Consider the following 12664-nt stretch of genomic DNA (forward strand, 5'->3'; position numbering starts at 1 on the left):
TAATTTTCATAATGAACACAACCCAGACTGTTAATAAGTTATGTAAAGTCAGGAACTTCTGCTTCAAAGATTGAATTTATTGGAATTTCATCAACCCTTTCAGGAGTGAATTTGATATAATTTGATTTCAGGGGTTATATTTGATACAACCCTTTCAAGGGTTAATTTCAGGGTACAATTTGATTACTCTGTTTAAAATACACAGTATTTTTGTAATAGCAGTCCACCCACCAGTTTCTCATGCTGTAGTATGGTAAAAGAAGCAGACAAGCTGCTAATTCTGCAGAGAATAGCATTTTGAAAGGAATCCTCATCTCAGACAATGCAGTCCATGCTGATGGTTAACACACCTTATTAAACTCAGAAGTCAACAATCTAGCAATATGCATCTGAATACGGCCTTAGACACGAAGTGAGGAATTGCCAGTGAAAGACACTAAGTAGCTATCATGAACAAAAAACTTCTTCCAGTGAATTAGAAAGAGGTTTGAGAATTTTTAAAAACGGATAGAGGACGAATAAATTTCATGCCAATGCTTCTCCTCTATCCACCTAGCTAAGCTCTAGCATTCTACCCAGGAATTTTTTTTCCTAAAGAAAGCCGAAGTTCATAGCTATAGGTGATACTCACATAAAGCTATATGTGATGGTCACTTCATCGAATCACCCAATGCAGTCAGAAAATGCCTCTTGCACAAAACATGCTTTAGTAGAAGCTTTAAAGTGCTGGTTTTCATAACGAAGTTTTTTACAATTTGCAAGTTTTAACTAATGGTTGCTACATTTCTTGTATTACTTATTCCATAGAACAGCATATCGTATATTTGTTTAAAACTAGAAACTGCATGAGCCCAAAACCATCAGTACTTCTTACTGCAGATTACCTTCCTTGCATCTGGTATCTTACTACCTGCATAGACCCTAGGAAAATTTTTGACTAAATCCTTGTCCTAAATTCCCACACAATAGCTGCTTCTAAAACTTGCTGGATCTTCCTAAATGAAACCTCATTACAACAGACTCTCCTGTGCGGTTATCAAACTATTCCTGATTTTGGCTTCAATCAATTCAAGCTTCTATTCATGTGGTATCTTCCTCTGCTATTGACAAATCCCACTCTATCCCGCTCAGATTCCTCCAAGATGTTGCTCTAAATAGTAATTTTCCAAACTATCAACTTGACTATTTTATCCAACTATCTTCTCTTATGTATCTTCCTTGATTCTTCTATTACAATTGCAGAATTCTTGACACATGAGCACAATGTCCTCACCAGGTCCTCTAAAAATTGGGTAGTACTCATATCTCTACATCAACCCATTCTGTTCTGAAAAAGAAGATTCTCCAAACTTCCTAAAAAGCCTAGAAGTCTGTGTCACTACCCTACAGCTAGAAAGCTTTTCTCTAATGTTTATCTGGCCTCTTCATCTCATCAAATTAAGATGAGACATTTTTGTCCTATCACCATTGGATGTGGATAGCTATTGACTGTCACGATGTCTTGGAAGACTGTTACCATGTACATGAAAATCATGTTCTTCTTTAGAAACCATGATCTGCACATGAAAGAGAAAAAAAATTAAAACCCTCTATATAGTATTTCCTCTCAGCATCCCCTGGAAGTACCCTACTGTTCTTCCAAGGCCCTTCTGCAGTGTTCCCCCAGACAACATAAGGGACTGGTCTGAGGAAAAGGCTTTCCTTTTTTTCCTCACTCCTAAACCTTGTGGTCCCAGTAATCATCAGACTACCAAAGGTCGCATGCATATGCAGCTATGTCTGGGATTTCTTAGAGAAGCAAGAAAGAAGTTGTGAAGATTTTCTAAAATACATGGCACCCTCTTATTTTCACAGAATGTGGCATCTTCTATCTTTGCTTCCTCTAACCCTACTGCTTGGGAGATGGTTCTCAGAGGGACTGCCCTCTGCGGAGAGGTTACTACCCCATTTTAGTCAGGGTCAGCCTTTACTCCAGAAATGGGAACTGACATTTTGAAGCAGCTACTTCACACAAATTAACTACTTTTAATGTAACAGTCATACATATGAACATTGATCTGTACACACACATGAAAAAAAAGCTTCAGTTAATTTACACTGATCCTGAGAACAAGTCTAAAGCTTAAAAGGTCTTCAAAACTGTTCAGGGACTGCAGAACATGCTGCTAGTGGAGTCTATACATGACTATAAAGATTTCAATACACCTAGAGCTCCCAAACCCCCAAATTAACATGGACCCATCTACAAAAGTCAGGACTGAATTAAAGAACAAAGTACTGAAAATTAAAGAATTTTAAAATATGACCAGCTGAGAAGAGGTAGGTTTGTTTTTTTTTTCCCCTGTGATCACAAATTTCGGCAGTTCAACTATTAAAAATACCCCAAACTTCTGGATTTTGGACGGCATCCTTAAGGCTTGGCCATTTTGAGAAAACAACAATTCTCCTTAACTGTCTTTGCTGTGACAAATCAGTAATTGTACAAACAGATTTTATGCAATGAGGGGCCTTTTCAGATAAAGGTTTGCTTTAATTAAAAATGTGCTGGATTATCAGGGAGACTTTTAACATGATTTCTTCTGTTAAATTTATCAGACTCTTTCAAGCTTTCATCTTTAGCATGAATCATACAGGGTGTGTCAATTAACCACACTTTTGCCCAATAATCTGACATATCTCTACACACTGTTACAGTGTACAGTGACCTAGTAGCAAACTTAAGTAAGTAAATGACAGGAAATTTCTCAAGATGCCACCAGCCAGCTATTTGAGCGCAGGTTACATTTGTAGTGAAAATCATGTTTGTTTTCATAAGACCGGCAAACAAATATCTGATACTGATGAAGAAGCGGTAAGAGGAAGGAACTGTTTCTCAATCTCCCAGGACTAATGGGAATGCAAAAAGCTTTAAATAGCAGATCCTGTTCATACAGTGAAAAATATACAGGCAAAATAACCTATACAGCTAAAATATACCTCACAAATTTCAAAACTTCCTAAATTCTAAGTCTTTTTGGTTTATATAACCTATTCTCTTTTGTAGCATTTGATAGCCAGTGACCACTATTTATTAAAAATAAAGCCATTGGGGGAAGAAGGGAGGAAGAGTACTGGACATTTTAACATGACAGCATGTTAAGGTGGAATTCCTCACCACTGGATGAGGAGCTAATAGTTTCAACTGCATATGCAATGCTGCTGAAGAGCAGTCACCCCTCACCACATACATATTCTCCCTGACTCTTGACACAGCTCCAAAACCTCTGCCCACCCTTCCTCATCCTTCCTCAGAGAAACAGAGCTTAAAAAGGAACAGGAAACATCAGATTCAGATCTGTGCACCGCATATCTTCGTCAGTATCTCCAGTATTCTAATGTACCTACTTTTAAGAAAACTGAAGATTGTAGGAATGAGAAATAACTAACACAAACCCACCACATTGGAAACACTGTATGAGAAATAACAAGTAATCTCCTATGATCAGAGAGGTGAATCAGACAATTAACAGACATCTTGGGAAAAAAGTATCTGGATCTCATACTCTGCCACAATGCTCTCTGACTCACCTGGCATTTGACTGAGCTACTATTTTGCAAATGATTTTTTTTTTTAAATTATTTGCATCACCATTTTAAAATAGCACTTTTGAGGTTTAAAACTTCAAAAACCTCTTTTGCATTTTTTAACTCTTCTGAGTAATTTCATTCTTTTTCCTCATTAAATTTGGTTCATAAAGTATTGAACGTATTTTCTTCATTCAGGAGTTTCATCAACTTCAAGTTAGATATTTTAAAGGATTAAGTCACCAAAGATCAAATAAAAGCTATTTTAAACAATTTTTATAAGAAATCCCTTCCCTTAAAACATTATTTGACCCTCTTGTCACGTTATTTTTCACAGTCAAGTCTTGAGTTCCCCAGCTAATGTGAATTTAAAGTAGTAACACATAACAGCAGATATTTCTTTAAACACTGGCAAATGATCCACAAAATGAGTTACTTTGAAGCACTGTTTTTATAAGTTTATTTCTTAAAAAAAAAAAGGTTATGTTTAAAAACCCGAAGAATAATGTTCATGTATTTGAAAACAGGAAGCCTAAATGATCACATAAGTTTTGAGGACAGCCTCACACAAGCTAGCCTGTCCTCATTTTCACACTGTACGCTGTTCAACTGAACACTGCTCAATCTTGCTAAATGGAAATAGTTGATATAGAGGCAACTCAGGTATGTCTTACACTCAAAAAGGGAAGCTCTTGTAGTAAGCTTACTAATGTCACATGATGATGAAATGTGGAAGGGAATTATATGACACTGAATTTATTTGCTTTCTTACTTTTTTCTACACCAGTTCCTTCATGTACTCAGATTCTTTCCTCTTCTTATAGAGCACTTGGAGATATGAAAAACTGGAAGGACTAGATATAGTTAACAGGAAATAGCTGGCTATCATACCTTTGTTAAAGCAAGGTTAAAGCACAGCAGCATCATTTTTACCACAGGACAGATCAACACAATATACTCTCCATGTTTGACCATCCCATATCACAATAAAAACCAGCTTTAAGAACTCTCTGCTAGTGGTAATGCTCAGAAAACCCCTATTTTTAAATGGTCTGTACCCTGGAAGAAGTGCCTTTCATCATAAAGTCCCATGCAGGCATTCTCTTGTATGTGTTTTTCATGTCTATAAATTGTTTTCTTTTCCCATCACTTCCCTTCCATTGTCTCTTGTAAATTCTGTCAGCCTCCAGTTCTGTGAAGTATCACCCACATATCTGCACGCAAGCCTTTGCTCCTAGCTTTCCTGCTGGGGGATGGAGCTGACACTAAAAATTCCTTAGTTCCAGTTATATTATTGGTAGCCTTTGGCAAATCACTTATTTGGCAAATCACTGATTCTCCCATATTAGATAATTTCTTAAGATCATCAGCAAAACAGATGTGTAGATAATTTAGCCTGTGTTTATGCTGCTCTGGAACTGCACCTTACTATTATGCTGTGGTCATTTCCTCACATGTCATGTGAAGTGCCCTACCATTCACCCTGGCTTGTCCTAACCACTTCCTCCCTTCTGACAACATCCTTCTCTTCTGCTGTGATCTCCAAATAATTAGTCCTCATTCTTCTTTCAGAAAATTTTTTGTTAAATGCACTTGGTAAATGACATATTTGACAAGAATGCTCCCCAGACCTTTGGCACATGCATGCTTATGGTGTGTGTCTCTGTCCTGTTCCTTCTCAGCCAGTGTGCAGTAGGCCTTCATCTGGGCTAGTTTCCAGTAGGAAGTAATAAATCGATTCTTGGCAAACAGAAATGCAGTCAATAAAACTGCATTATCTTACCTGAAAAATTTCTACAGCACCTAAAAGGTAAACAACTCAGACAATGAATCTCCCCAATAACATCCCTTTTTCTTTCTCTCCACATGAATGTATCAGGATGTTCTGCAGGTCTGAGGTTCTGGGTGACCAGGGAATATAAAAAATGCTAACCTAGATGGTGGTCACACTACACAATGCTATGGAAGAGTGGATCATCCCCAGTCTGCACAAAAGTCCCATTTAAATCTCTTAGCAAGTGTTACTGCACAGGTTCACTAGCACTTTTGTCATTACACTGATAGAACCCTACAAGCTAAATGTTAAAAACTCCTCCTAATCATCTTTTAAAACTCAGAAGCTAGCAGAAAATGAAGATGCTTCAGGGAACCAGGGCCTGAAGATTAAGTTACACTCTGAAGAACAAATACTTCTTTTCTCCTAAGGTTTGCTACTTTCTCTGTAACACGCAATTTCACATCTTTGCAAGCCAATATGAAATGTGCTGAGGCATTCTAATAGGCCAAATAGATCTGGGTAAGAAACTTGTGCTGTCAGTTTATGGGACTAACAGCCAAAAACCTGCAGGAATCAAAACTTCAACTTCAGAAAATGATGTGGTTATTTGCAACCATATATTCTGAGATATATTTATAAAAGAGATGTAAGAACTCTTGAATTAAGAGTGGAAGGCAGATGTTAGTATGAAAAGTCAATTGCTGTGGCACTATTTCTCCATGCACTCCTACCTACAAAGTCTAATCTAGCATGGGCAACACTGGAAACTTGCAAGCCTTGAAAAGCCTTGGATCTTAGAAAGGAAATTTCTTGGTTGTGAGTACGTTAAGCCAGCCCTCAACAGCTCTCCACAACTGAAAAACAATCAGCAGGATGCATTAAAACCCAGGAAGTGCCAAGGCCCTGACACAAGGATGTATGCAAGATAATTTAATACTAAACCATGCAGTCATACTGGTTAACATACTATAGTGTGGGAGCAGTATATAAAAGCACAAAATCTGCTTCACCTTGGGTAAAGTTGTTTAGGATGCCAATCAGATCTTGTACCTACAGACTCAACCAAACCATACACTAGGAAATTTTAGGTTTAAATTTCAGAAGAAATAGTTTCAAAATAGAACTGAAGACTGCTGGAGAGTGATCATCTGTGAAAATATTTTACATACTTTTCTCCATTCATCAGAAAAGTTCTGCTTTATGCCCTGTTCTCATGTGCCACATTGGTCTCGAAACTGTAGACCAAAACCTTACAGGTTAAGCCTCACTCTTTTACGACTGTCTTTTCATACAGGTATATCTTTAGCTTACGGCAAGACAGCATTTAGTCACTACAGATGCTTTGCTATGTGTGAAATTCACATGAATTTCACAGTAAGACTAAGGTGTGGACCTTATTAAAAATTTATACTGGTGTTCACGTGATGCAGAAGGATGTGATTTTTTTTTTGGTAGCTGTGTAACTCCCTATGCTACTGTAAATACTTCTAAAAGAATGGATCCATATTGGCAGTATTGCTGTTTTTTAAAGGGCCAAAACTCCATTGTGTAGATAAGGTCTAGTGTACTCACTGAAATTTCTACTGAAAGTACCTGTTACAGCAAGAAACTGTACTTGAGTTCCTAAAATCCTAGATTAGGTGTCTGGGGTTTTTTTTATTCTTCTGGTTTTCTAAGACACCTACATTATCAGCTACTCAAGAATTCCCTAATTTCCCAAGGCATCCACTGAGGTTTTCAAGTCTAATGCTCTAGGTTAGTGAATTTTTGACAAAACCAACTCTTGTACAACCTCAGGAAGACAATCAGATTTTCCACAGAGCAATAAAACCTGCCTACTGCTTGGGGATATATTGACAGGAATAACCTGTGAATCCACTTTAACCACTAGAGAGTTCCTGTAAGACTATAAAACATGACTCTTGAGATGGTATTTCAGACCTGAAAGTGAGAATTAACCTACAGCAATTGAGGGTTCAACTACAAATGTGTATCTTTAAAAGTTTTATTAATAAAAATGAAGCCAAAATATACAGACGCCTAAAAAAAATATGAAAGGAGTTAAGAATGCTGAAATTCTGACCCTAGAAACCCCAAAACTATTTAAGACACTGGAGAATCAGTGCTGAGAGTAGTTGAACTGATTTAAAAGTTAACACTGAACAGAATTGTTCTCACTTCTACCTTCCACTCCTAGCTTTGTCAACTCCTTCATAATCAGTCTGGTACTTACTGAACCTGGTTCTCACCGCTGTGCAAGACCTTTTACTAACTCAAAGACAATAACATTACTGGATTTCCCAATCCATCATTACAGCTGTGAAAGTACTCATGTTGGCACAAGCAAGGTGGGACAGTAATGTCTGATTAGAGAGTATCTTTGAGTACTTATGTAGAGAACCCAATTTCAGACTAGTTTTCACTAAAAACATGTATCAGCTCTGGTTATTGCCTTTGAAATTCAGATCATCCAGGGTAGTGGCAATTAATAAAAGAATGTGATCCTCACCTGTCAGTCCTACCTCTTCCTCCTGTGAACAGTAAGTGCCCACGCACTAACTGTAAAAATTCAGTCAGAAACAATGGCTTCAGACCAGCTTTGGAGTCACACAGAGGAGCTAAGTGAACTAAATTCCATTCCGATCTTAGGTAAACCACTGAGTGCCCTCTCTGCTGGAAACCACCATTAATGAAAAGAAGAATAATGACAATTCTGTTACCTCTTGGTGATGATATGAAGACAAATATGGTTTTAAATAAGAGGCTTCTCAAAACTATGGTCATTGATGAGATGTGAATACCCTAAAAGTATTGCTTTGTAAGTATTAAAATAATAGTAATGTTGATACTAGAAGTACATTTTCTTCAGTAGCTGTATTTCTGACAAGAACTTGGGTTTTTCTTTCCCATCTTTGTGAATACCTTTCATAACGAAATCCAGTAACTATTGTTGTGATCCAACCCTGTGAGTGACCGTGTGTGCTCTGCACCCCTCCGTACTTTCTTGAAGTTTCAGGAATTTCCCTGTGACTTATATGGACTTAAGTCTACTTCCTTGCCATGAATCTGTAAAGCAGTAAAAAGCTGACACCTCAGTCACCACCGTGAACTATTAAAACAAAGGCCTTTGTTTCTGGACTCAAAGTCGAGGAGATTCACATACGCAATGCCGGGGGGGGGGGGGGAGGCAAGGGGGTCTCGTGGCCCAGGGAACATTTGAAAACATAAACCCACAAATCGTCCTTTTCCACCGCCCACGACGTTCCAGCCACCGCCGGGTTTCGCAGAGGCCGTTCCGGTCCCGGCAGCACTTCCCGGGCCGGCTGCCGGTGCGGGTAAAACACCACCCGTGGGCGGGCTGAGGGGACCTCCCCCCCCGGCCGCGGCTTCCGCGTTTCCCCCGCCACGTCTCGGTCCCGGAGCCCGGCACCGCTGTCCTCCCGCGCGCCACCATCCACGCACCCGACCACGCGGGCGAGCTGCCCTGCTGAATCTGCTCTGGACTTACCGATGGATCCGCGCACATCCCCGGGGAATGGCCGCGCTCCGGCCCCGCCCCGCCGGTGCTGCCCGGCTCCTTGGCCGCCTCCGCCCCACCGCCCCTCACCTGCCCTCACCGGCCTTTGGCCGCTCGTTCCTTTCGCCTCTCTCCCGCTCTGATCCTTCTCCCCCGAGGCGTGACTGAGGCGGGACCCCGCCGGGCCGAGCTGCGGCCGGGGACCCTTCCAAAAGCGGCTCCCCCGCACGCCCCACGGCTCTGGGCGAGGGAGCTTTGCTCGCTGCAGTAGAGTCCATGACGCTTAGTTAGTTATTGTTTAAGGTTAGTTTTTTCTTTACCTTAAGGCCTCAGCAGATGGAGGTTGTGGTAGGAGTATGACTGTCACAGAACCTGACGCCCTTGACAGCTCGTCAGGGAAACAGATGTTCTTACTCTTTTACAGTCATTTACAGAACTGAAGGCAGCTTGGCCCATCTAAACATCAAGTTTTCTAGACACTGGGCTAATCAAGACTAGCAAACACTTCCTCTTGTTTTCTAGGAAGTAAGCCTCTGGCTATTGAGAAACTGCCCAAATAGTCTTAAACAAATCACTGCCATCAGGATCTCTTGGTCCCTATTGAAATAGCCCGCGGATACCAGTACTTGTCCAGTGTCAACAATGAATTCCTAACAGAGAGCTGGGAGGGCTGTGCTGTGCAGCAGTACCTGGTTGTGCTCTCCTTCCCATTTATGTGCATGGTGTTGTTTTCCTCTGTTGTCCTGCATTCTAGCATGCCCTGCACCCCATACCACACACTGAAAACATTTTGGTTATGTTCAGTGAACACCTGCTGATGGTCTGTTGTGGTGACCGGTGATCATACATTACAAGGGACAGAGAGTTCTCAGCAAGCCCCTACTACCACGGATGCTTGTTCTGTTGTGTTAATCCATCCCAGTTTGGATTCCCCGGTTGGCTGTCAGCCTCTATCCCTCATCACTCTCCCAGAGCTTCCCCATTGGCCCCCGTTGCCTCGTCCTGCCTTTTCCCCGCCCCCGGATAAAACTGAGTTTTGGGATCACGTTCGTATTTGCTTCCGCAACCTTTGACAGTGTAGCGGCAATAAATGCTCCTGCTGGAACGCACGCAAATGCCCTTCTCGACTCTTTGCTACCGACTATAATACTGAACCCACCCGTGCGGCTGTGGGTGCACGCGGGACCCCACAGAGCTGGGCAGGGACAGTATTAGTCTGTTCTTTGGAGTGCCCATGTGGCTAGTAGAAATTTCAAAACATACTGGCATGTCAGATGGAATAAAAATTCTACATGAAGGAAGTCTGCAACTACTGCCTTGAAATTATGTAGGTTTTTCTTCTTGGCAGGAAAAGATGTGGAGTTCTGTTTCCTTGCAGGATCTACCACCTTTGCTGGCTCAGGTGCTATAGGAAAGAGGAGTCAACTCTGGGAAGGGCAGAGCAAGCTGCTGCAAGACACAAGGTGGTAGTAGGCTTTGCCAAAACCCAGTTACTTTAAAGTGATTTAAGGTTAACATTGATTTATTGGAACATTCAACTTGGGAGGGATGTTTGACGAAGAGAACATCACAGAGCTTATAACCAACCACAGCTATTGTAATCACATTGCAGCTGTAAATAATTCATATCCACGTGCTTACATTTTCCATTCATATTTTTTTGTGCATGACAGTCCATTCTGTAAGCCTACAACTACGAAAGGCATTATTTTGTTTCCCTTGTTTACGCAGCAATAACAATTGCCTCAATTAGGCCTGTACATCAGTGCACACAAAAATATCTGACCAACCCATGAATGAGCCACCCTGGCTGCCAGAAAGAGCACAGCTGCCTTAGTGCAGCACTCTGTGCAGTTTAATTAGATGTGTTGAAGCAGAGCATATGAGCTGCTTGGAGAGGTCAGGCTGATCAGGTGAGTGGGAGACATTGCTGGCTCCTGACTTGGCCATTACATACAGGTTTTCACTTTTATACTTCTGTAAAACTGTCCAGTAGTGTGAATGGTCTTGATCCCAAGCACGCAAAGCAACCATACAGCATGTCTGAAGTGTAATTAAACCGTCTTCTCCCAGGTATCCTGTGGAAGAGTAACTACAAAGAGCAGAATCACCAGAGATGATGCTTGATTGAGAAATCTCACTGATTGCTTTTCTGCATGGAGGTAATAACACTGAATGTCCTCCACACAGATATATCCCTTTTATTTTCACAGAGACATCTGCAAGTGTCTTTTATACATTTCCTGAACTGCCACATGAAAAAAGAAAACTTTGGTGTTCAAGTCATCCAGGGTAGTGGCAATTAATAAAAGAATGTGATCCTCACCTGTCAGTCCTACCTCTTCCTCCTGTGAACAGTAAGTGCCCATGCATTAACTGTAAAAATTCAGTCAGAAACAATGGCTTCAGACCAGCTTTGGAGTCACACAGAAGAGCTAAGTGAACTAAATTCCATTCCGATCTTAGGTAAACCACTGAGTGCCCTCTCTGCTGGAAACCACCATTAATGAAAAGAAGAATAATGACAATTCTGTTACCTCTTGGTGATGATATGAAGACAAATATGGTTTTAAATAAGAGGCTTCTCAAAACTATGGTCATTGATGAGATGTGAATACCCTAAAAGTATTGCTTTGTAAGTATTAAAATAATAGTAATTTTGATATTATTTTTTCAGTAGCTGTATTTCTGACAAGAACTTGGGTTTTTCTTTCCCATCTTTGTGAATACCTTTCATAACGAAATCCAATAACTATTGTTGTGATCCAACCATGTGAGTGACCGTGTGTGCTCTGCACCCCTCCATACTTTCTTGAAGTTTCAGGAATTTCCCTGTGACTTATATGGACTTAAGTCCGACGACCCAAGAGCTGTTGATGACTCCAAAACAGTCGCAGAGCTCTTTGTGTAGTTCAAACCCTCTATCTGTTCATGGCTGCAATAACTCTGCAAGTACCAGCATGAACAACTCAGCCAGCTGTGCTCATACTGGCACTGTTTGGGACACATGAAAGAGAGAAACTCATGTGAACTGCCAACTAAATGTTGGCAGACTGAAAACTTTCCCATGAAGACCTGAAAGGAAGAGGGAGATTTGCCACAACATGCTAATCAAACATTTCCCAGAGCACCTCAAGTCAATGGAATGTGAAAACCTGGGTCTGATTCTTTTCTGGGAGAATCTCTTCCCCAGGGGAGAATCATACCCAGTGATGATTCCAGTGCCAAATCCACATAAATAGAAGTGCCAGTGGGGATTTGGGGTTGTAGACATAGATGGTTATCATTACTGCAGTGTGGATGCTCCCAGATCAGCTTAGTGCATTCATATGCGGTCAGTGGATGTATTAGAGAGATCCAGTGTGTATTCAACGTGTAAATAGTGACATATTATGGTATCCACTCTAGTTCAAATATATTTGAAGATGTGGTGGCATATTAATAATAACTTATAGCCAGAAAGGGATTTGGTTGTTACCCAGTAATTTCATCATGCTTTACTTTCTTCGCTCTGCAGTAAACGCAAATCATTTAACTGGAGCAGAGATTTCACAAAACCCCTCTTGAATTTTAAATGACATTGAATTACTGTTTACCACATCATTGGCTGGTAAATGTGTGTTTAGAGTCCTAAGAAATGTTGCCAGTGCAAATTAAGGCAGTCTGTTGTGCTTATCACTAAGGTAATTTCTTACTGCAAGATCCTCAGATATATTTCCTGGCAGGACCCCTGGAGGACAGATACACAGTGAACAAAACAGATGTTTATCTGCTCTAGTCTGTGTGTGCCCATAGCCTTTATTTAC

At 40.7% G+C, this 12664-nt stretch overlaps 1 protein-coding gene across 3 annotated transcripts in view; it reads right to left on the reverse strand.

Annotated features, from left to right (window-relative positions):
* Positions 1 to 9277, reverse strand: part of ATP10D (ATPase phospholipid transporting 10D (putative)) — a 45865-nt gene extending 36588 nt beyond the window's left edge. For 2 of the 3 annotated variants that reach the window (XR_005601802.1, XM_039551287.1), the window contains exon 1: positions 8850 to 8947. The gene's annotated coding sequence lies outside the window, so the exon portion shown is untranslated. Of the gene's footprint in view, positions 1 to 8849; positions 8948 to 9178 lie in introns of those variants that run through there. The other variant, XM_010401713.4, reaches the window with a different exon arrangement.
* Positions 9278 to 12664: the final 3387 nt, after the last annotated feature.

This window comes from Corvus cornix, chromosome 4 (genome assembly GCF_000738735.6).
Source record: "Corvus cornix cornix isolate S_Up_H32 chromosome 4, ASM73873v5, whole genome shotgun sequence".
Taxonomy (NCBI): Eukaryota; Metazoa; Chordata; class Aves; order Passeriformes; family Corvidae; genus Corvus; species Corvus cornix.